This window comes from Mauremys reevesii, linkage group 2 (genome assembly GCF_016161935.1).
Source record: "Mauremys reevesii isolate NIE-2019 linkage group 2, ASM1616193v1, whole genome shotgun sequence".
Classification (NCBI taxonomy): domain Eukaryota; kingdom Metazoa; phylum Chordata; order Testudines; family Geoemydidae; genus Mauremys; species Mauremys reevesii.
This window is the reverse complement of record NC_052624.1, coordinates 23,933,974-23,959,842: the sequence shown is the minus strand read 5'-3', so window position 1 is coordinate 23,959,842 and position 25,869 is coordinate 23,933,974. Positions and strand designations below refer to the sequence as shown.

At 41.7% G+C, this 25,869-nt stretch overlaps 1 long non-coding RNA gene across 3 annotated transcripts in view; it reads left to right on the top strand.

The window, feature by feature from the left end:
• Positions 1 to 1,010: 1,010 nt before the first annotated feature.
• LOC120398836 overlaps positions 1,011 to 25,869 on the top strand; it is a 46,105-nt gene continuing 21,246 nt past the window's right edge. Inside the window, exons 1-4 of one of the 3 annotated variants that reach the window (XR_005594737.1) lie at positions 1,017 to 1,115; positions 8,990 to 9,175; positions 22,284 to 22,378; positions 23,409 to 23,572. This is a non-coding gene — a long non-coding RNA (uncharacterized LOC120398836). Of the gene's footprint in view, positions 1,116 to 8,989; positions 9,176 to 22,283; positions 22,401 to 23,408; positions 23,573 to 25,869 lie in introns of all 3 variants that reach the window. The other 2 variants (XR_005594735.1, XR_005594736.1) reach the window with 2 other exon arrangements.

Genomic DNA, 25,869 nt, shown 5'->3' with positions numbered 1-25,869 from the left:
TGTAGTGTAGAGGTGACCTAAGTGGCTACATAGGATTCCTATGTAATAGAACAAATATATATCTGCTGCTTGGAGGAAGAGGGGGCTAGATGTGTGTGGTCGAAGTAGGGTGTATGAGTCCCTCTGCACATCAGTGGTTGGGGATAGAGCATGGGTTAGCCAGGGAATGAAGATGGAATATCTGTCCTTCATAGAATTGCTCCATGGCCTGGGGGGGAGGGAAATAGAGGGTGCTTCCTTCAGCACATCAGTGTAGCACCCAGCCTCGCTACTTGGGCTGGGTTTTGGATTTTCCCCTAAATGATATTTTTATAAAAATATATGGAATGAACATAACATTTCCCATCACCATCACTATGATCATTCTTCTTGTGCTTTGTGTCCCTTGCTTCCATCTTTAGTCCAGCACACTAAGTCTCTGCTCTTGGGTGTGGGATCTAGTTTCTACTGTGATATAAATAACAAGAAGTTAGATGAGGTTATCTTGCGTGATAGGATTCATGAACTCAGATTTTAAGGCCAGAAAGCACCATTATGGTCATAAAATCTAGCCTGCAATCAGTCATAGGATAAATCTGCTTCTCTCTATTCTCATTAGAGATGGGCTAATGCCATAAAATTCAGCCAGATTTACAGGGTATTTGGATCAAGATTTTTGGTATAGGTTTGTCTGTGCTTCTTCATACTTCCCGGTTTCCATTAGTTTGTTGAAATAGATTTTTAAAATGTGGGAAGAAGCCCCTTTTGAAACAACTAGCTATTATCCTTGTGAGGCCCACATTTCCAAGTGTAGCAGGGCAAAGCAATGTGGAATCCATTCATTAAATGACACATTAAGCAGCAAGAGCCTTTTCTCTGTATTGCCTGCAATAAAATATATTCAAATCACTCCATATTTCATTAAAATTATCAGTGAAATGATTTTCATCTAATGTTATTTCTGCTTTTAATAAAAAAGGGCCGCACAGAATGAATAACTGAACATTTTTTCTCCCTTTCTTTCTCTTTTACAGCTATGATATTGAAAATATCCCACAAGTGAGGGAATGACCCATAAATTGAGTTATGAAGGTCATAGTCTATGAAGTGCAGCTATTTTCCATATTTCTGCAAAGGTATGATCAGTCCAACTGGGTATAAACTATTTTAGTTCATGGTAAATGTAAGGACTATGTGCATTGAGCTTGATATAGAATTGTTTACAGTAGGTTGTATTGACTTTGAAGTGCTGGTTTTGAAAGCCTGTATGTTCTTGGTTCCTGTTTTTTAAAAGTATATGAAGTATATTAAGCCTTCAGCAATAGGCTTTACTGAAATTGTCAAGTTTAAAGTAGTTTTGAAAGCTTTTTTTGTATGCCAGAGCTGTGACAATTAGATTATTTTACTGTGATGCTGCCCATTGTTTGCTGATTAGAAGAGAAGCTTTGAAACCAGAGACATGATTAAATCAGAAATGGTCACTTGAAGAAAAATAATACTTGGGAGACAGATTAATTTTATTTCTTTTGATCTTAAGCTTATTGTGAACATAGATAAATGTAAGCTTTGCTGCAGGTATCCCAGATGGGTGTCAGATACCCTAAAGAAATTGGGAGGAGGTGTGTAGCTAAGCAAGAAGAGATGAGTATTGTCTCCTGGTTGTGTACTCAGAAATAAAGATAATTCTTAGGAATATGTATAAAATAATTATAATTACAGTTGAGGCAAAAATAGTTGTCAAAATAGTACAGTAAACAAAGACTAGTGTCGTGATGAGACAGACACCTTGAAAGCTCTTTTTACTTGTAATAAAATAATCAGTCCAGATTCTTTCTCTTTTAATTTTGAGCATTAGCATAATAAAAAAAACAGGACATATCAAGGAATGGGCATCATTATGAACTATTCCCTGCAGCAGAGTACTGGGAATTAATATAAAACACAGGGTTGATCACATAATAATGCCCGTGTGCATTTTTTTTCTTAACAGCTTTAATATGTGCTTAATTATAAGCTTCCCTTCTGCAGAATTAGTGAAGAATACAAAGATAAAGAAAACAGAATTATTTAATTTGGGTCAAGAAGTTAAAAAGAATAAACACAAAGTACAGGCAATTTTTACATACTACTGTGATTTGAAAACTCATAATCATATTACATTTCTGTATCCGGTACAGATGTGTTGAAAGTAAAGTACAAAACTTAAATAGCATAGGAGAACTCAAGCTGTGGATGAAATGCCACATTGAGAGAAATTATTTTAGTGGCAACTTTTTTTCTAATTTAAACTAAATGTTAAGCCTTTGATGATCCTCCTGAACTAAAAAGTAATTCTGTCTGTGTTGAGATTAAGTGGAAGCGGAAAATAGTTCCAGATTTTCACAGGTTGTTGTTGATTTAGATGCTTTAGTTACCTCGCTTGTTCTGTTTCAACGCCGTTTATCAGAATTCTTTACAAACCACCTTAATTGCTTTCTCTTGGATCAGCCTGTTTAGTTACTGCCCCTCACACGCTGCAGGTGTCGCCTTAGAGATAGCAGGGTTCTGGCCTCATCAGTACCCTGCCGAGACCTTTATCAGTTGCAGGCAGTGAGTTTTCTGATTGGATTAAAGATTGATTATATTCTAATCACGCCATCTAGACAGGCAGACAGGCAGCTTGTGGTCAATGGGATCTTGTAATCAGTGCTGGGATAATGAGATGCATACAGCTGGGTTTGTTGAACATCAGGTTTCGGCCCACAGCCGCTGCTGTGTTCAGAAAGAGACCATTTACATCAGAGACGTGTTTGAGAAGAAATGGGATAGTCGGTTTGCCAGTGGGAACTTTAGTTTAAAGTATTTCCCAAAGCATTCAGGCTGCTGTTAGAATGACAATAAGTGCCTTAATTTCCAAAAGCAATCTGCAAAGGTCTCCCTGCAAAAAGTCTGCTAAAATGGCTGCAGCCTCCAAGCTGTGTACGTAAAAGAGCCTGGAAGACATCAGAAATGTGCCATATCCCAAATATTTCAGACAAACACAAAACAGGGTTTGTTATGTTGAGCCAATTCCATTTTACCTTCCTCATGAAAGTAGCCCCACTGAAATGAATGAAGTCACACTGGGGTGAATTTGGCACTCATGTCTCAACTCATGAGAGAACCATGAAATCCTGAAGTAGATTTACAAAGAGTAGAGTATATGTAAACATAAAATATTTGGTTTTGTCTCCATCATGCATTGATGTGTGCTCAGTGGTACGTATTCAAGGCAGAGGTTTCTCCAAAAAAGGACTCTACGGCTTGGAAACTTTGTTAGCTGCATATTGTTTACATATATGTTTCTGTGACAATAAACTATGAGTGTCCAGTAGCTAGGTTCAGGACCACCTCTTGTTTGTTTACTGTATTAAAATTAATTGTCTAAGTTTGTTTCACCATCATCTGCCACTACTTCAGACAGTGATTCTGCTTTGGGTGATCTTGGTTTTCCAGGTTTGGGGAAACCTGTCCTAGTCAGCTGGGTTTGATTCTGTTCTACGCTATGAATCCTTTAGGGCAAAAATCAACAGGTACATGGACCAGGAACCACTTTTGAAGAAGATTGATATATCCTTACACTCTCTTGTAAATGAACCAGTAAAGAGAGTTTGGCAGAAACCTTGCACCTCTCTTCCCCTATTCTGAGTGGCTGACAAAAAGTACATCTTACCTGCGTCTGATGAAGTGGGTATTCACCCACGAAAGCTTATGCTCCAATACGTCTGTTAGTCTATAAGGTGCCACTACACTACACTAGCCAACTACAAAAGCAGTTTCTCCTCCCTTGGTGTTCACACCTCAACTGCTAAAAGAGGGCCTCATCCTCCCTGATTGAACTAACCTCGTTATCTCCAGACTGATTCTGGCCTGCATATTTATACCTGCCCCTGGAAATTCCCATTACATGCGTCTGACGAAGTGGGTATTCACCCACGAAAGCTTATGCTCCAATACATCTGTTAGTTTATAAGGTGCCACAGGACTCTTTGTTGCTTTTTACAGAGCCAGACTAACACGGCTACCCCTCTGATGCTTTACATCTTAGCTTAGGATTCAGGCAGCTGTGTATCTGTCTCACACATACAAATGCACATGAGAGCTTTAGCAGTCAATCAGTAAAGCACATTGTGGTGAGCAGTACTTCTGGAGAGGAAAATTCACAGCTGGGAATTCAAAAATCCAGGACATCAGTACTATTATATGTGAGGTTATATATACTTCTGGAAATGGCAGTCCAAGCAGTGATGTGGCATCATCTTTACTTGCCCCCTGAATAAAGAGGAATAAATATTTCTGTATACAATATGGCCTGAGTGGTACCCTAATGTTCAGAGGTATTTACCCAAACTTTGGAGAAACTGCACAAGAAAAAAACTTAGGAAAAGAGATTACACAGGATCACAAAATAGCCCTGTATTATACTGATGTACATTGTGTCAGAGCATGAACTGTTTAAATATAGAGTTTTAAGACTGTATTTCAGCATTTGTTGTAAACATCAGCACTTATTGTAATCTGTTGAAGGTAGTGATTATCTTGTGCACTCAGTTTGCACACTATAATTACAGTACCTAATCCTAATCATGAAAGGAGTCTGTTACCTGCCAGAAATTTAATATTTTATTTTTAAAGGTGCATAACTACAAAATCTTAGCATATCAGTAAAATGCACAGTGAATGGATAACTTCCTCTAGATTAGAATAAAAAGGTTCACTTTTACAAGTTTCTCATAAACTCTGCACTGTCTTAATTCAGCATGCCATTTAATTCTGTGGATTCTGCCCTTGATGAATAACAAGCATGAAGTCAGTTGGCTAAATCCTGAAGTCCTTACTCAGACAAAATACCTATTGGCTAGAAGGAATGATTGCTTGTGTAAAAACTGAGCAACAACCTCAGGTTTTGGTCCCAGGATTGGGCTCAATAGATTCTTGTTTGCTGTAGAAAGCTTGTTTGCAATATCATCATAACCATCATCCTCCACCCCACCCCACCCCCCGCTTAATACTGATACTGATGGACTAATTATTCAGAGATGAAATTGGGCGGAGAGGGGCATTTTAAATATCTAAATGTGAATGCAGAATATAACATTTCCTAATCTCTGTTCATTTTAAACTTGAATAACCTGGTACAGACTCCATGTGCTCTCTTTGCTGAGCTCAACTTTTCAAGCAGAATAACCTGAACTGTATTTTACAATAGCATCTCTTATTCAAAGAGGTGAATTTTTTTCCTAAATTACATGTGCGCAATCCTACTTAAGATCATGAGATTTCTTGCCTGTGACTGAAAGTAGAATTTGGTCTAGTATATTTTAAAACAGTTTGAAAAGCAATAAACTAGACACTATAACTAAGGTGGTTGTAGAGGCAAAGGTGGCAGCTCAGCTACTAAGCAGTCATTAAAGGTAGCAAACATTTCACCTGGGACAGCAGGAACTCTTTCACTGAGGAGGGAATGTTGTACAGAAGAATATCACTCTTTCTCCTTTCCACCATGAGAGTTTTGGTAGCCAATTAGCAAGGCTGACCTTTCCTGGCTTTCAAATGTGACTCCATTATTGAGAAGACCGTAGTTCACCCAGATACGTTTATGGTATTAACATGCTATCCATGCTGATTGTGCTGCTTGCTGCCTGTGCGCTGCTACCCAGTGCATGGTTCTACACAGCATGCAAAGGATGGGTTGAAGATTCTGTCACTTTGAGATATGCCATCATCAATAGCCAGCTGTCTCTGAGGTGAAGACAAAGGCTGCTGCTGGGAAGAGGAGGAGGAAATAGACTGTGTCACACTCTCTACCCTGGAGATGAGGGGCAGGAAAGCCACTTCCTCTCAAATGATCACGGGGGAGCCCATTTCCCAGAATCTCTCCAGCACCTGTGCTACTTTTAGAAGGCATCCATGTGAATGGGCCTGTGTATTGGCACAGTCATGTAGGGAGGGAATATGAAGTAATGGATCCCCCTGATGACACTTGTGAATAGCTATTGGCTGCTAGAGCAGATTCCTGAAGGGAGTGCATCAGAAATGACAGCTCCACGCTATCCTCTTTGGAGAGTCATAAGGAAGGGATGCTGTAAGCTGGAATTTGAGTTAGGAGCTCTGGGGGCAGTGACATTCTCTACCTCTACTCTGAAACACGCAGGGTCTGTCTTGATTCCCACTGCAGGCAGGGGCGCAGCTGGCAAGGATTCTTGGAAGAGCAGACGGTTGTGATTTTATTCTCATTTTCAGAAACTTTGACAAAACTTCCTGGCAGCCGCTTTGTATTTTGAAGGCAATCTCCAGAAAGAAAAGGTCTAGAGCAGGGGTAGGCAACCAACCTATGGCACACGTGCCAAAGGCGACATGCGAGTTGATTTTCAGTGGCACTCACACTGCCCGGGTCCTGGCCACCCATCTGGGGGGCTCTGCATTTTAATTTAATTTGAAATGAAGCTTCTTAAACATTTTAAAACTGTTATTTACTTTACATAAAACAAGAGTTTAGTTATATATTATATACTTATAGAAAGAGACCGCCTAAAAATGTTAAAATGTATTACTGGCACGCGAAACCTTAAATTAGAGTGAATAAATGAAGACTTGGCACACCACTTCTGAAAGGTTGCCAACCCCAGGTCTAGAGACTTTGGCCTTTTAATGAAAGCTTAGGATTCTACCAGTTATCTGGCAGATTAAAAAGTGTATTGGAAACCTCTGGGCTGTTCTGACCATCCTAATAACTTCCCAAATGAGGCTTTACTTTCTCAGAACTGCTTCTGTGTACTAGAGCTCACCACGACCTCATCAAATAAACCTCATTATGAAGTTTTAAAGATAACCTGGTTTGTCCCATCCCCCCCCAAATTAGAAGTTTCAAAACACAATTACACTCTATTTTATTGAAGTTCCACCCAAATCAAAGTCTGTTGTCCAAATTACCTCAAAGCATTGTCTTCTGGCTGTGGACCACACATACAAAATTTGAAATAGAATTGACCTCCTCTAGGGACTTTTGGAAGGGTTCTAGAATGACAAAATAGGTCCAGTCTTTAATACTGGAGATGCAACTCTATCACCTCTCCATAATATATAGCACATACAAGATTGGACAGACTGATTCTAGTATAAGAATATAAGAACAGCCTGTATATTTCTGCTGTTGTATCCAATGACAAGGCTTTTGACATCCTGGGAGATAGATCACAAAATTAGAAAGAAAATCCATCTGGTGAATGGTCAATGGATAGTTCAAATGTCTGAAGAAAGTGATTATCATTCAATGGTATGTAGTAATCATTCAGTGCTAGTAATGATCAAGACTAAGAGGAAGTAAACTTTATCAAACTGTTATGACAGCCATTGGCAAAAATCTGATAGTTCGTTACTGTGCCTTTCACACCCTCTGACAGTGAGTGCCAACCTCAGGGAAGAGACCTCAAACTGGTTGTGTGTTCTGTAATTAGCTTTTACCAACCCAGTAACAAGTCAGAACTCCTAAAGCCAGTGATGAGCTGCCAAATTTTTAACAACCGGTTCCCTCCTCCCTCCAAAATTTTAACAACGGGTTCCCTTCCCCCCTCCGGGGGGGTCCCCCATCCCCCTCATGTCTCACACACACACACACACCACCCCCCCCCCCCCCCCCCCCCCCCCCCCCCCCCTGCCCCCCCTTGCCCCCACCCCTCCTCTCCTCCTCTCTCCCTCCCCCCCCCCCCCCCCCCCCCCCTACCCCCTCTCTCTGTCTCTCCTCCCCCCCCCCACCACCACCCCAACCCTGCTCTTTCCTGCCTGCTGCCCCCGCCCCCCCTCCCCCCCCCCCGCCCCCCCCCCCCCGCGCCCCCCCAGCCCCCCCCCCCTCCCCCCCCACCGCCCCCCTCCCCGAGCGGCCCCCTTACTGGACTGGGTCCACTGGTGCCAGGACCACGACCCACGACCGGCGCCGCCCGGCGGCGCGCCCGCCGAGCCCGCCCGGCCGCGGCCGCGCGCCCGCCGGCCGCCCGGCGCCCGACTCCCCGGCCCGGGCGGCCGGCCGCAGCGCGCGCGCCGCCGAGCGCGCGCGGGGCCGCTGGCGCGCGGGCAGCCGCCGCGCGGAGCCGGGCGGGCGACGGGCCCCGGCGGCCGGGCCCCGCGCCGCGGCCGGGGCGGCGCGGGCCGGCACGGCCCAGCCGCCGGGGCCAGCCAGCGCGCGGGCGGCCGCGCGCGGCGCGGAGGCTGGGAGGCTGGGGGGTGGGAGCCTGAGCCTGGGCCAGCCTCCTCTCCTCTCTCCTCCTCCCCTCCCTCCCCTGCCCTGCTGCTGCTGGCCTCTGGGGGGCCCGGCGGGAAGGGAAGGGGGGGGGGAGGAGGGGGGGAGGAGGAGAGGAGAGGAGGAGAGGAGAAGGGAGTAGTTTGGGAACTTTAGTTTTTTAATAACTTTTTAACAAAATAACAGCATGGCTAAAAAATAACTAAACACAGAAACGTGAACCACCCCTGCCCCCCTGCAGCGCACCCCTGCCTAAAGCACTATACCAGTCTTACCATGGAGTCACAGACAGTCCTCTTCGGTATTCCAGTCTATCTTGCCATCCAGGCAAGCTGTACTGAGAGATAGTTGGTTATCTTACACCAAAGATCACAAACGATACAGGTTGCTTCCAGTCCTAAGAGACCAGTCACTTACCCCAGACCAATTTGTACCACAGAACTCACACCAAAGATGACATTTGTAGACAATCCTATAGTAAATTAACTAAGGATTTATTAACTAGGAAAAAGAAATGAGAGAATTATTTACAGGTTAAAGCAGGCAATATATATACACAAATGAGTTACAGTCTATCGTTCCAAAGGTGACAGAGTTATAGTAATTTCTCAGCACTGAATGTCTTTTAGAGCTAACTCAGGTTAACCCAGGATCTCTGCCCCTGTTTCCTAGCTCCAGCCCCATGAGAGTCCAAACATCAAAGAGAGAGAGAGAGGAAATTTTTTCTTGTCATCTAGTTTTATTTCCTTCTTTCAGAATTCAAGCTGATGGGATGAGTCTTTTTGCCTCTTTCTCGGTATGATGAAGCAATTGACAAAGCCTTTGTGTTGTGATGTCCCACGATACCCCATTTGGATTCAGTACTCTTTCCTGACGGGCAGGAGATAACGCCTTGTGTAAGAATTCAGCGTTTTGCATTAGGTGAAGTGGTTTCCGTGTTTGGTGAGTTACATAGTTCAGAACAGAGATTTTACAGTTATGGAGCAATTTAAGTATTACCTTGTAGCATGGGTTACAGACATTATAAGTAGAATTAATACATGCAGCGACTTACAAGCATTTCATGAAGTCTAAACACACTTGTAGAAGTCCAGTGCTCATTTTAACCATGCTAACACTTAAGTGAGCTGGACTGGTTTCCAGCAATGAATTTGTTAGTGCTCAACTGAGGCCTAAAGCCTTGGCAAGAACTGGCACCTGGTCTGCCAGCATCACAATGCCTTTGGTGGTGGGGGGAGGGGCAGGGATCGTGAGAAATTGTAGCAGAAAATAAAGAATGGTCTTGCTGAACACACATTTTGTATTTAATTAAAATGTTCTCAAGGACAGAACACACATCCATTGGATTCCAGGAATAAAAAAAGGACCCGGTTCTGCTCCATCAACCTCTTGGAGTAAGAAGCATCTCAGAATGGACATCCACAGATAAGTCATGGCATTCTTTTATAGAGGGAAGCCACACACATACACATATTACTTATTTTTAGTTGTCATTCCGCATAAATCAATACTCATTTTGCAATGGAACTTAGGTTCAGAAGAAATGGAATTGGAAGTCAATGCAAGATGTGAAAATGTGCCATAAAAATGATATTGGCAGTGATCACTAACTCCTAATAGGATAGTTGAAGGTTAAGCTAAAGGTTGTCAAAAAGAGAAAAGTTGCTCATCATTTAATGTTCTGCTGATGAAGTCACAAAGTAATAATATCAGTGGGGATTCTGAAATTGGTACAAAGCATTAGGCAAGGCGGAAGATGAAATAATATGGAAGAAGTTGTTGAAGATAATAAAGTAGCAGTTTCACAGCTGAAGGAGGAACAGTGGAGACTTTTAACTCAATAGATGATAGGACTGAGCTAGACTGTAAGCATAAAGCATGAACAAACAACCTGCTAGAAATAAAACTTTGAGTTAACAAGGCAGTATGCTAACAAGTACTGAGAAATCATGTGAAATGCTTCAAGGTGTAATAGGATCTGCATAGAGGAAGTGAATAAGGTAGTGAAGACCTCTGTTAAAATTTCAGCTGAAAAGAGCTCAGGATGCACATTTTGTATTATGAATGGAAAAAACAGTAAAATATTAAAGCTAAGTAAGGTTTTGACATGAAACCACAAAACCAGTCACATTCTGAGTTAATGTGGTGCATACGGACTACATGCATCCGACGAAGTGGGTATTCACCCATGAAAGCTCATGCTCCAATACGTCTGTTAGTCTATAAGGTGCCACAGGACTTTTTGCTCCATTCTGAGTTAAGTTTCTCTAAATCATCTTAATTAGGTCCTGTCCAACATAACCAGTGCAGTATGCAATATTAAGCTTATCCATTGTTTCCATGTTAACATTTAAATATATTATGGCAACTGTGGTGCTGGTGAAGTAACCCAGACTGATGTACAGACACGTGTGCAGCTATGGTTTTCCTTGCATGATTTAATTTGGACACAATCTCTCTATTCATTTTCATGGATCAGGGCCTCTCTGATTAGAAAAGTAACTACTATGCATATGCTTACAAGGAATTTGGTGTGTTTGGGTTTTGGACTTCAATTCTTGCAACTGATGGAATTTGATTCACCTTGATGGGCAGTGCACCAGAAAAATATTCACCAGTCAGAGAGGCCAGGTATAGCTGGACCAAATCCACCAACTAATCTCAAGGCCGTCTCACTACTGCTGGTTTCATGCTGCCAGTGGCTCCTTTTTCTTCTAGAAGCCTTACGCCTTCATTCCCTACAAGACCCATCAGTTCCTTTACAACCTGTGCTCTGAGGGCATCTGTAGTTTGATTCTTGTCTGGACACTGCACTGCCTTTTTTGTTTCTCTGCTCTTTCCTTCACTCAGTTTTTTCTGGCTACGCACTTTGCAGATCAGTTCCGCTAGCTTGTACAGTTCAATACTGATTTTTTTCTGTACTCTATTGTACTTACATAGTTTGTTTTTTTATTATACTACTTTATCACATGTAATTTCTTTTGGTGGTTGCAACTTGCTGCTCTGGGAGTTGTTGTGATAAATGAGCCCACAAATTTATCCTAGTTGTGAGCTCAACTAAACAGTGAGTGCAGGTTCATATGATGTCAAAGTAACTTATAACAACAAATGTTGATGGGAAAAGGTAAGAAAGGGAAATAGACTGAATTAGTGCAAACAAAAAGGCCTGCTGATAGAACCCAAGGATTGTGTAAAGAAGAAAAGTTTGGAAACAGAATGCAGCGAACCAAAATTGATGCGTTAGAAACGAGGACTAATTTGTGGACAAAATAATGTTGGGATGGGCTATGCCACCCATCACTCCCTTTTGAGGTCCTTAAAGAAAGAGACTTTGGGGAAAATTGACTGCTGGAGTGAGGTTCACTTTCTTGACTGCCACCACCACTATCTCCTGGGACCCCAGAACTTCTTTGTCCTTATCCTGGGAGATGTCCTGACCAGGTGGGGTCCGGGAGAGGGATCCAGATGACATCACCTCCTCCTAAATCAGGAATACCACCTGGGATGTGGGGCGCTGCCCCTCCCCATGTGTCATTTTTCTTCCCCACCTTATTTCTTCTTTTTCCTATCCCTTTCCTTTTCCCTTTTGTTTAATAAAAGTCTGGCTTAGCCAAGACTGTATATTTTGAAAAACTGAGGTAAGCCTGTGACCAGGAAGAGGCAACTAAAAACAGTGTCCTACACAGCATAGGCGCAGACTCTGTGGGTGCCCTGGGGCTGGAGCACCCATCAGCCAAACACTGATCGCCTGTTCAGCAGACCCTGCAAATCAAGTCCTCTCCCTACCCCCCAGCGCCCACCTTCTGCCCGCCACCAATCAGCTGTTTGGCAGCGGGCAGGAGGCACTGGGGGAGAGGGGCAGGGGCAGGAAAAGGTGGGGCAGGGCCCTAGAGGAGGGGCAGAGCGGGGCTGGGAAGAGGTGGAGCAAGGGCCTTGGGGGAAGGGGTGGAGTTGGGGGAGGGACCGCGGAGCAGAGTGGGGGTGGAGCACCCAAGGGGGAAAGCTGAAAGTCGGCACCTGTGCTACACATCCCAATACTGGTACATGTTTGCTAGGTCTCAGTGTGGCTGGTAGGACCATGTGCTGTGCTGGTGTTTCTCCAGTAGTGAAGTTGCAAATGACAGTCAACATCAGAGACAGAAGCTGCATTTTCTATCTTTGCTGTTCTTTTCTCTCTCCTTCTGAGTGTGTCTTGTTTTGTCTTCTAGGATAGGGAATCAGACTTTGACAACAACAGCAATGACAGCTCCAGACTGTCTCTACTAACTTCTTCTCTTTTCCTCAAAAGGACAGTTACCACCATTTATAATACCATATAAAAGTTTGTCAAACAAGGGGTTCGTTCCTGCTAAAAACTCTTGCCAGTTAAAGACAAAAGGAATAGGGGATGTTGTTAAAATGAAAACTTTCTTTAATACTTTACATGTCAAATATTTTACTGTTTTCCTTTTCTGTATTTCAATAAAAGGTTAAAATGAGTTTTAATGGTTGGTTTGCTATGGTGCTAAGCAAGCTGATGTCTGTGAATACCAAACCCTAAACCTTGTTTAAAACAGTTTGATGTTGGACAGCAACGGGGTTATGTTAACATCTTTGGGCCCTTGTATTCCATCTAAATTAATACATTAACGTCTTCCTCACACTTGTGTTATTTCCCAGGTTCCTGAGCATACTTTTTCCTCTTCCAACTTCCCTGTCTATTCCCTTCTTCGTAATACTGCCAGAATTTATTCTGCTATTGATCCTTTACCTCTGTTTGATACCCTGATTAATGCTTTAATAGCTTCCCATTTTAACTGTTTCCAATGGGCTGAATCCTGAAGTCCTGATGCTGTCAAAGTCTCTTTGAAGTCAGTAGAACTACTTGAGTGCTTTTGTGCTATTTGGGAGGCGTAAAGTAGCAGAAAGAGGCCCTTTGGAATTCATTCTGGCACTTTTGTAGCCCCATTGACTTGCCATTCTCTCCTCACCTTCCCTCTCTCTGAGCCAATGATTTGTTTCCAAGGGGTACAATTTCCCAGAGTTTGGGATGCTGAAAACATCCCTGCTTACCTTGTAAATGCCTGGTGCCCAGTCAGGCAAAAGCATAAGCAACTTACTAGACAAGAGAAAGGCCAGAGGATGATCTCTATCAGGGAAAAGGCATGTCTGCTGTGGTCAATACAGAAAAAAATAACAGTACTGTACTTAAAAGTAAATTATATTGTAAGACATGAAACTAGATTGGTATAACAGCTGTTTTCTCTCAAAGATACAGCGATGTGTGTAAGAGACAGCAAGATCTGGAAGACTGAGCCTGGATTTTCTGCCACCTTAGTATTTTGACTGAATAATTTATCTCACATCACTGCACTCTTCAGAGAAAACCTTCCCTTCTGAATTGTTTTGAAAATCCCTCCTGAATTATTTTAAAGGAGATCACAAAACAGAGTGGTATAACATGGCATTGAGACTGCAGAAGGCAAAGAAATATTCCTTCTTTAAAACCACCAAATAGAATGCTCGTTACTTTTCCACAATAGAATTCCACATTTTGTCATCTGCTCTTTATTATACAGTAGGCATTGAACTTAGTTTAATAATTCCAATTGTTACTCCATATGAAAGCTATTGGAGGTACTGACTTTCCAGTTAGAATAGTTTAGGTGATATTAAGATGGTAGAGCATGAGGGATGACTAAAATGAATTATAACTTGTTCAAATAAAATCCAATCCATTACTAGAAACAGGACTGTGTGGAAAAGCCAGTTCACCTCACGTCTTAGGCCTGGTCTACACTACGCGTTTAAACCGGTTTTAGGAGCGTAAAACCGATTTAACGCCACCACACACACACTAAGGCCTTATTTTATATCGTATAAAGGGCTTCTTTAAATTTTTCTGTACTCCCTAACGAGAGAGGGCGCTAATATAATATTTCATTATCACATATCAGATTAGGTTAGTGTGGCCGCCATTGGCCTCCGCGCGGTATCCACAGTGCACCACTGACCACTGGGACTGCAATCTGAACTCGGAACTGGTGGCCAGGTAGACAGGAAAAGGAAAAGCCTTGAATTTTTTGATTTTTGTTTGCCCAGAGGAGTCCTCCGCCAGGCAGTGGTGGTGGTGATGCAGAAAAAAATAAAAAAGAAAAAAAGAAAGAACGATGGGACGTGATCGCTGAGCGGCAGGCAAATCTGTTCTATCAGTCTAGAAGAAATCTAAAAAATCAATTAAAAAATTTTTAATCATTTTTAAATATCTCACAGCAGATGCCATAGCAGGGCACTGCGCTGCAGCTCAAAAGGAAAAAAAAAGAATCAAATGGGGAGGATGGGACTGGAGGATGGAGGACTCATCTCTGCAAAGCATCAAGAATGCTTGGAAAGAATTCTTGGGCTTCTAGGGTCGTGCTTGTCTCCAAAGGTGGGTCGAAAACAGGGTCCAGGGCTAGGCCCAGCTAGGCAAGCCCAACCCCCCCCCCCCCCCCCCAAAAAAAAAAAACCCAATCTTTACTGAATTCTACAGATATCTTTACTGTCTGCTGCAGATGCTGCAGATAGGCGATGGTGCAGCACCAACATCCCACACCCCCACCCCCCGGGTGGTGGATGGCGCAATGGTGGTATGATGCCATCGTCATCATCATCATATCAGCATCAGGGCAGTGCAACATGATGGGCATCAGCATCGCCATCTGTCAGGCAGGGTCTCAGCCAAGCGCGCCCCCTGCGGCTGGTTCCTGGTATATGGTATGGTATAATATGGATCATCATCATCATCATCCTTAGCACCCTCAGCCCCTCCCCATCAGCCCACCATCATGAAAAAAAGAAAGCAGGATGCTGGGCTCTCAGCAGCAGCATCTCCTCCCCTCCTCCCTCCTTCCTTAATGTCCTATGTGGACTACTCTCACACACTCTGCAATCACTTTTCCAGTCTTCCTATTATTGCATCACTGCATTCTTTTCCACTCATCACACAAGTGGGGGGAATGCCATGGAAGCCTGGAAAAGAAGTGGGGAAAGAATGGGGTGAAAGGTGGGGGTGTTGCAGAGAGCAGCCAGATAAGCATACAGCTGCTATCTGAGGCTGGATCTCTGGCTGCAGGATCTGACACAGTCTCTTCTTGCTCTCTGGTTCTCTCTTACAGACTTTCTCCTATATTCTATTTTAGATATTCTTTTTTTTTTACTCTAGGGAGGAATTTCATCAGGAGCATTTGCATTTTGGCTTTTTTAAAGCCCTGCACTTAGCAGAGCAGGGCAATTAAAGCAGGCAAGGAATGGAACACAGGTAAAAATCTGGTAACCAATATATGGTATGGTATGGTTGATGGTATGGTAGGGATACATGCTGGCTGAAAATCATAGCATGCAGCTGTGCAGCAAGCACACAAGCAAGCTGCATGCTGCAGCCATATGGTGAGCAGCAGTCACAATACACAAAAGCATCTATAATTGGCGTGCTGCAACAGGCATGCAATGTGCATGCAAAGGCAGGAATGGAGCCAGGCAGGGAAAAGGCAGGTTGATCCAGTTTTGCGCTGCTTTCCTGGAGGAGATTTACCCCTTTCCACAAGGATTTTGGCCCAAATGATTTTTTTTTTTCAATCCGGCACCGGGAATTCAAAGCGGAAATTCACGCGGGATAGCTAGCTAAGGGGAGAATAATGGACCAGCTGAATAGCTGCGACGCTTCATCGGACCGTGGGCAGCCTGCACCGATTAAATGGATTTATGGCCGCGCACACCTTTTTTTGTTTATTATTTTATTTGATTTTTTTATTTTGTTTTATCTTTTGTACATTACTAGTGTTACCTTAGTGTTAAAATGGAGACAAGTTCAACCAAAATGTCACACTGAGTTCCAAATAAGAGTTTAATATTACTGTTTTCAGTATAAAATGTGCATAGAAGCTCAGTAGGATAACATGAATTTTTGTTTAAAAGGACAAGTAGTTTTCTAAGGCAGTAGTCTAAATTGTTCCTCTCTGTTGTGGTTATAACAGGATAATCCATAACAGCCATCAATAAAGATCTGGGACAACTAAATGCAATGGTGAAATTTCATTATAGAAGCCTAGGACATGACATATGTAGTGCTTATTGGTTTTGGAGCACAGTGCTTACACAGCAAACATAGCCGACAAATTAATCTAGGAATTCTTTTTTTAAAGCAGTTATGACACTTAATTATGCAGCGTTCTCTCTATTCACCACTGTCATAAATATTGCTACTTGTCCTACAGCATGGCACGGCCGTGTGTTGCTAAGCAATTCTTGACATTAATGGAGAGAAGTTAAATAAACATATAGGCTGCATAGAAATGCATGCATATGTAATCATGCAATCAACAAGAGTCCTCCTTAGCTCACAACAACAGCTTAAAATAGTTGCTCTATATTTTCTTTGCAGTAGTTGTTTTTTGCTTATTTGGAGCTCCATTCTCCACTTACTCATGCTGAGCAGCATGTACTCACACAGATAGTCCCATTGAAGCCCAGTAGGGCTTCTCTTACATGAGTGCAAATTGAAGAATTAGGCTCCTATGGGATTATTTTACCTGTTTCCTGGGAAAATATTTTCAGTCTCATCCAAAACTTATGGAAAACTGGGTTTCACAGAAGAGACAAAAGTATCAGCTTGTGGGTACAGCAATGAGTGCTATTAACGTCCATGTGTAATGTATCCTAGAACCAGATTGTGCTTGGCCCTTCTGTAGTGTGCAGTAGAGGTGAAGTACAAAGGAACCTTCCTCTTCCCTCAGGTAGGCCCTGTGAAGGCCAGGCAGAATTTCCATTTCAGCAGTCTGGGAAGGGGCGACTCTAGGCATTTTGCCGCCCCAAGCACGGCAGGCAGGCTGCCTTTGGTGGCTTGCCTGCGGGAAGTCCCCGGTCCCGCGAATTCGGCAGCAGCCTGCAGGAGGTCTGCCGAAGCCATGGGACCAGCAGGCCTTCTGCAGGCATGCCGCCAAAGGCAGCCTGCCGGCCGCCCTCGCAGTAACCGGCAGAGCACCCCCCGTGGCTTGCCGCCCCAAGCATGTGCTTGGCATGCTGGTGCCTGGAGCCGCCCCTGAGTCTGGGGTGCACAAGACTGCTTCTTTCCTGCCTCCTGGGTGCACAGCAGGGATGAGGAGAAACCACGCTTCTAGCTTCTCATAGGCAGGCCACAATCTGACCCTAAGTTAATTTACTGTTTTCTATTGAACATTTTAAAAGTGTCAATGGTATAAATTGAAATTTCCTATCATAGGTAGAAATCCTTTTCCTGTTATGTGTGGCATGTAAGGATGAAGTCAAGCAGTAGGACACCACACTACTATCCAGTAGAATCGATGAGGTAACCACTGTTTCAACAAGTAGTTTGCTTGTTCAAGACAAGAACTGCCAAAGTGACACATTTCTGAGGATATTCAAAGTTCATTCTCTTTTATTCCAGCATAGAATTGGTCCCTAAAGACTAGCTCGTGCTATTCTAGTTAACTCCTCAGCATCTGGATCACTTAAAACCATTATACACCAAGGTCTGTATGTTTTCTAACACAGAGCTTCTGATGTGCAGTAATTCCACTTCCAATTAATATTTTCTCAACTTCAGAATCTTTAAAATCATGCAAGTTCTCCAGTATTTAATGAGGCACTTGAAACTGTGCAACCCTGAATAGGAAAATAAAGTCAGGAGAAAATTATATGTATATAAAAACTGAGACTTTCAAAAAAGCTGCTCATGACTGTTACCAAAGAAAATGGAAATTATCCCCTGGTTTACAATATTATTTGACCAATGTGTTCATTCATTCTTTTCAACTGAATGAATGTTCTCTTTAGTGGAAAATTGCATGGCCGGCAGGAATGAGAATGATATCAGCTCAAAATCCGGCCTACTGTATATCAGAGCAAACACGAACCACTCTCACATTTAAATGAAAGGCTGGCAAAGTGATTTAAATGCAGTTTGTGTTGGTTTTAATATCACAGGTCATCATAAACATTTGCCACCATTTGCGTGAATTTTATAAAATGCTAAATACATTACCTCATAGTCTTATATTGTATATCACTACACTCTAGGTCACATACTGATCTCAATTACACCAGGCTAAATCCTGAGTAATTTCTTTGAATTTATTCCTGCATTCACAGCAGTGTAATTGAAATCAGATTCTGGCCCATAGCTGTACCACAATCGTGCCTCAAATACCAAATTCTACCTCCAGTTGAATGTGGTTACACCAAAGGCAACTAGATTAGCAAAATTTGCACCAATGTGACCACACTGGAGCAATCTGTTAATATAGATTAAATGAAGCTTGTTCCAGTGCAATATCTGTCTTGGCCAGGGCTCTGCCCACCCTGGAAGGAGCCAGCAAGACAGCACTGAGTCAGAGGGCAGGCATTGCTTTTACAGGCAGTCTGATCATAAAGTGCTCAGATACTATGGTGTGGTGGGTGTGAATATAAGAACTTGGTGGGATGGATGGATGGAGAGGTAAATAATGCTGTAGCCAATCCATTGCCCGACAGTTCTCTGCCCATCACCTCACTGAAGGTGTTATGCCTCTCAACGTATTGCCCCTGAAAGAAAATCCTGCCCTAGTGTTTTGTGTGCTTTCTATGGTAAATGTGAATGGCTTGCCAACTACAAAAGCAGTTTCTCCTCCCTTGGTTTTCACACCTCAACTGCTAGAAAAGGGCCTCATCCTCCCTGATTGAACTAACCTCATTATCTCTAGCCTGCTTCTTGCTTGCATATATATACCTGCCCCTGGCAATTTCCACTACATGCATCCGACGAAGTGGATATTCACCCATGAAAGCTCATGCTCCAATTCGTCTCTTAGTCTATAAGGTGCCACAGGACTCTTTGCTGCTTTTACAGATCCAGACTAACATGGCTACCCCTCTAATACTTCTATGCTAAAGACATTAAAGCATTGTATACAAAGCTCCATGTCACTCTATAGATCAATGAATTCGTTTCAAAATTGCAAAGATGAAAGATTGCCATTTCATGCGCACAGATTTAGCCCAGCAAAGGATGCTCTTAGCTCTAACATCTAATATAGTATAGAAAATATGTATTAATTGCAAAACCCCCATATATTGGATTTGAAGTCTTCAATGCCTTAAAAATTCCAAATAATTTTGTCTCTGAAGCTATGGCACACCATATGATCAATCAATTGATAGATAGATTAGATAGAAACAGAATGTTGCTTAGTGTTGGTTCTTTTATTCTGTTTTAAAGATATAACAATGAAGTACCCTGTGCCCAGGTAGCTCAGAAGAAGTAAAAATTCTCTGTCATGTTACAGAGATTTTCCCAAAATGCAGAGACAGTTTGTCCTGCAGTTTCTTACTGTCTCTGGGATCAAGGAAGAACTATGAGAGGAACTGAGCATGTGTCTGACTCTGTGCTTCCTGGGGCTACTCCTATAATGATACAGAATCAGATCATGGTAGCACCCAATGTTCTAGAGGCTTTCCAGGCACAGTCATCAAGACAATTCATTTCTTGTGATAAAGTAGGACTTGGGTGGTGGTTTTATTGGTTGCAGTTTCTTCTTTCCTAACATCTCTTATAAGAATGCAGAAAATGGGAGCTATCAAGTCTTTCCATTTGTAAAAATGAACATGTAATGTCTTTGTCATCAGGATGTGCCTTTGGGCAAGGGTGCTGTCTCCTAGAGAGCAATCTTTAGGCTATATATAGGAGACATGGGTTGCTGAAGTTCATGGGGACTCTCCAAGGAGATAAGTCTTGTAATATATTAAAGGATCTGATGTGCATACACCTGGTAACACAGTCCAATCACTCAGTTCAAGCTTTAGTCTCCAAAGGAAACTTTACAGGGAAACTCACTGGGAGTGATTTACACTAGTGGGAGTGATCTGAGGTGTCAATAAAACACTACAGGACAGTAAAGTGACAGGAGTGGGAAGTCCATCCTTAGGGACTTTATTTGAACTAACAAGGTGTAAGAAACTCTAAATGGAACTTTAAAAAAAAGCTGGTTAAAAATGTATGCAAATTGACTAACAATATAAAACCCACAATCTAACCTTCGCTCCTCAAAATTCGATACGAGTTTTCCATAAAGGGTGTGTGTGCTTCCTAACTTGAATCTGGAGTAGATGGATTTGCTGGTCTTGAAACATTTATAAGTCAATTATTTGTATTTGTTTTCAATTGGCACTGCAGCAATCTCTTTCAGGACTCCATAGACTAGAGTTGCTGGAGGCTCACTCCTTTTCAGATATTGGAGCAGAAATAAATCATGCTTTTCAGTTTAGACCTGGAATAAAAATTCTGTTCTGGCTCCTGACTGAGCTCTCCCCAGCATTTTAGACGCTTGTTGATGCTGCCAACTAGATAATCACAGCAGCTTTTTTCCAAGCCTTTATTGTTTTTCCTTTTCAGGATTTCAGCAGCTAATTCTAGAGGCAGGTTACTCATAAAATGAAGCTTCCTTAAAAAATAAAAAAAAGCTCACACACTGTTTTTTGTCATGCCGCGAGGTTAGATGTACATGTACATTCATAAACGTGTTGTGAATAGAGCCTTCAGCAGTGAGCCAGTTTCCCAAGACTTGTCTTGTCAGCCATGTGATATACTGTCACACTTATGAAAAACACTTGTATAATTGTGTTCTGAAAAAGTCTTCAGATTTAATTCACAGATTCCAATGAGTAAAAAGTCTCTTAGACTTGTTAGAGTAGCTATTCTTGTATAGTACTTCAAATATTTTCTACACAGAGAAAATGCACTTTCCTTTAGAATTTAGGGGCAAATTCCTGTAAAAAGTTCCAATAGATGATGGAAATACATTTTCTGCTGTTATATGCAATATGTAAACTAAGGATCTTCAATTTTAAACTAATCACGCTTTTCATGCTAGTGATAATATGTTTTTAAAAAGCAGTTGATGCATCACCTTGGAGTATTGCAGGAAAATAGTTTTACAAAAATTGCAGTTTCAGAAGATGTCTATCATTTATTGAACTAGCAAAAATAGCCAGCAATTCAGCCTATTAAAAACCTCTATAGATAGTGGTATTCTGTGCTTGTAATGAACCCAAGCCTTTGCTGCCACTCCACCATGCATAAACCTTGGGCAAACGAGGAACATTTAGAAATTTAATTTATCTGATATGAAATTAACTCCATGGTATCTGGAGATACTAGGATGGGTTACAGTGCACGTTTTTTCTTTGAAATCATTGTTGACCCCAGTGGTTTTAAACGTGTGATCCGTGGACTCTTGGAGGTCTTCAGACTATGTCTAAGGGGACCATGAAAGGTTGTCATTACCATAGAATAGTGGTTTTCAACCTGGGATCCGGGGACCCCCTGGGATCCATAGATTATGTCAAAGATTTCCAAAGGGGTCCACACCTCCATTCAAAATTTTTTAGGGGTCTACAAATGAAAAAAGTTGAAAATCACTGGTCTATCCTAAGCTAAAATTGGTGGTAGTACCAACAATATTCAATAACCAAAGTCAAAAGTGAAAGAGAAACTTAAAGATTAAAAAGACAGGCTTATTTAGTTTGCTTAAGAGTGAGAATGGTTTAGAAAAAGCATATATGTTACAGCAAATGCAAGAATCCATTAACTCAGTTAATATTGTCCTAAGGACTCCAACTAGGGTGACCAGATGTCCTGATTTTATAGGGACAGTCCCGATATTTGGGGCTTTTTTTTTATATAGGCTCCTATTACCCCCCCATCCCCTGTCCCGATTTTTCACACTTGCTGTTTGGTCACCCTAACACCAACTGAATGAGAATCTGAAAGGTTACCATGTATATTGTTCAACAAATCTTCAAAAGAGCATTCCCAGCTACTTTGTATAAGCACACATTGGTGCAAATGTGTGTGTTTTAGAATTTGTGCTAACATCTACTCCTTTTTCTCCACTTAAACATTAACTCCATTCATTCATTGATTAAGTGAAGTAGCCAAGAGTTAAATGAAAGGGTTTGCTTTCTGTTGAATGTCATCGAATAAGATTGCCTCAGAGTTATTCCAACAGATTAATCCTGTGCAATTCTCTCACTGCAGGTAAAGCAGTTGAAAAATAAAATCATAAGAAGGAGACGTGATCACAATTGACAGAGGAGGGATGAGGAGAATATTTCTTTAAGCTTCAGAAAAAGGTGCAATGTTATGTTGGGAAAGGTAAAACTTATCTTCAGCACAGCTTCTTTTCTAACAATCCAAATCCTTAGACCTGGAACCAGTGCTGTGTTTTGGCCTGCAAAAGCCTGCAGGTATATTTAAAATATGTAGTATTTTCTTTTCCTGATTTTCTAGGCCCCACACTGTCCCAAGAGCTGATTCCTTCTAGCCTCCCTCGTGGGATTTGGAGCTGTTTAGAATGGAATTTAGGCTGAAAGTGGGAATAGACTGTAGCTAAAATAATCAAATATTGTACTTTAATGTTGATATTATTGCTGAATTTCTGATAATTCTAGATAGACCTGCTGAAAGGTAGTTTGGCCACCAAGGATGGGCTAGGAGACTCAGGGGTTCTTTCCTGTGTTCCAAATTTATTTCACATAGACCACTAAAAGTCTTTCAGAGGGTAACAAATTCTGTTAATAATTATCCTGAACTGGTGAGCCTCTATTGGAATGTTGGAAATGCTTTGTAAACATTCTTAGAATTTTAAGAGTATAATTTGGAACTATACTTGAATGGATTGTCATTTTTATTACACTTCTCCCACCCACCCCACTCCCACTATCATCACTAGAGCTATGCCAATAACTGACTTTTTTGGCATGCTGGCAGTTCCAGGGATTTTTTTTTAGTGTAAAATAAATATTTTTTTTCTGAAGTTTTGGAGTGTGACACTGACAGGCTAGCTCATAACAAAACCACAGACTAATTCACTTGTGTGTGGATATCAAAGAAATGTCAATGTTACTGTCTTCAGTTACTTATAACCTATCGTTTAATGTCACATTACATTATTTGTACCCAGTAATTAGATAACCCTAGATTAAAATGTGTTGTAATGTTAAGATGTAAATGTACTGGATGTGTAAACTTCATGAAAACTAATGAAGGATTGTTTCTGGCTATCACATTGTGTTTACATTATGTTTATCCATCACATGAGATTGGAGCTTTGGAAATGTAAAAGATTGCTAACTTCAATGCATGGGTCATTGTGTTCAACAGTGGAAGTTCACAGACTCGGTTTGCATTTAATCAACAAAGGAAGAGCACATACTGTGATGAAAACACTTGCCCCATTGCTTTCAGTGGAATGCGGATATAAGAATGGATCCAGGAATCAATCCTGTATCTCTGAGCTGTTTGGACACTTTCAGGGAGCAATCCAGGTGAGATCCTCAAAGCTATTTTGGGGAACCCTGACAGACTTATGGAAAACTAGCGGTTCATTACATCTCTGCTATCATTTTGGACTTACAAACTTTGACTCTCCTGCTAATGCATTTTACCTGCTTTAACCTCTGAATAGGGTTGCCAACCCTCCAGGATTGTCCTGGAGTCTTCAGGAATTAAAGATTAATCTTTGATTCAAGATTATGTTATGTGATGAAATCTCCAGAGTTCATCCAAACAAAGTTGGCAACCCTACCTCTCAATAACTCTCATTTCTTTTCTTGGCTAATAATCCTTTAGTTAGTTTACTAGAGAAATTGGCTACCAGGATTGTTTTTGGTATGAGATTAAGAGTATGTGATATTTGATATTAAGGACCCTTATCATAAAGTCTAGTTTGTCTGTGTGGCTGGAGAGCCTCAGAGGGACTGTTTGTGATGCCATGGTAAGATTACAATATTGATCCATGAGTGCACATTTGTTACTGACTTGGTGAAGTCTCAGAATAGAATATACCACCAGTGTGAGGTGTCTGCCCTGTTTTCTCACAGTCAGACCCAAGATTGGCATTCGCAGTTATGGGCCACTTCGGACAGCATGATGTGGAGAATCAAAAATAATTTTTTTAAAAAATTGTTTAAGGTCAAATTAAATGTTTTATGCCTGGGCACTTTTAACCTTTTTTAATGAAAGCAAAGGAAATGATGGGTTAGCTCTGCAAAACCAGAGGGTAGGTTCCTCCTTTATACTCAATAGCTGAGGATGTGGGAGACCCAGGATTAGGTGTCTGCTCTGAATCAGGCACAACAGAGACGTGAAGTTGGGTGAGTGCGCTAACCACTGGGCTACTGCTTATGGTCTCTCTCAACTGAAGCAGTTCAATGTTGTAAAAATACTTAAATATGCATTGGGCCAGAGAGAGTAAGTGAGAATGACTCTAGGTAGCCTGTCAGTTAGGCCTTTGATCTGAGATGGTGGACAGCTGGGTTCAAGTTCCTGCTCCAGAGTGGGGATTTGAAGCTGGGTTTCCCACAACACGGGTGAGTGCCCTAATTGCTGAGTAATTCAGTAAAATAACACAGCATTGCCTTCTCCTCCAGTTTTGTGAATGGTTTCTGAGATCCCTTGGGAATCTAGCCAGAATTTTATTTTTTTTTGGCTGAAACTATTTGGCAAATTTTGCTGAATTTGAGAATCGCTTCAGTCGACCCCAAACTGCATTTTTCAACAAATAAACTATTCATCCAAAAAATTTCACCCCGCTCTAATCTTCAGCATGTGTACTGCTTTGCAGAGGGGCTTTATCTGATTCTTTTACAGCTGAAGTTCAAATGGTTCCAAACTGTAATCTGTCTGCCAGTTGTTAAAAGGGATATCTGTATATATCTCTCCCTCCCACCTTCACCTCCTCCCCCCTTCTCATGCCAAGTTTCTGTATCTCCCTGGATAGTAAAATGCTGTTAAGATGAAACAAACAGTACCCTGGGCTCACAGCCCAGCATCTCAGTACAGCAGCTTAAAGTTTGACCCATGCTGGGCAAGAGGCATCGAAACTATATAGGGCACTTCAAACAACTCTTAAAGGAATGTATAATAAGCATCAGTAACTCCCTCAATGATGTGAGCCATTTCTTTCCAGCATCATAAGGCAAAAAGGAGCCTATTATAATATCACTAGTTAATTATATGGCTCCTCTCCTCAACAGACACATAAAAGAAACAGTGAAGAGCAAAAAGAATAGACTGCAGCAGTGACAGATTGAGACTCTTCTTGTTAAATTAAATCTGTCCGAAGATACAATGTATTAGAGTGGACAGCAGTGATAATGGGTACTGTTTCTTTAGTGTGTCTATGTATAAATTAGCTACCTTCAATTTCTGTTTGGCCAATAAAGCTTCTGCAATTTTGCTTCTAGTTCCCTATACACTGCAGTAATTACAATTGTGACTTTATTTACTTCTGATGGCAAATATGAATAAATTATGTCACATCACTTTGCCCATGTTATGCCTGGTCTCTCGTTCCATTATATGTTGTGTCATGTCCTATATTCCAATGATTCTAAGCAACATGATGCCTGTGGCAGATGTGTCTCTCTGTGACATATTTCCCTTTCGATCAGGTCTTTAAACATTAGTCTACCTATTTTCTGAAAGAAGCTTCAAGCCCCAATAGAAATAGAATATCTATAGTGTCCATAGAATGTAATGGTGCTTTGTCACTGCCAAAATTACTTTTGTTTGCAGAGTTGTTAGAACCATGTTGGTCCAAGGATATTCGAAAGACAAGGTG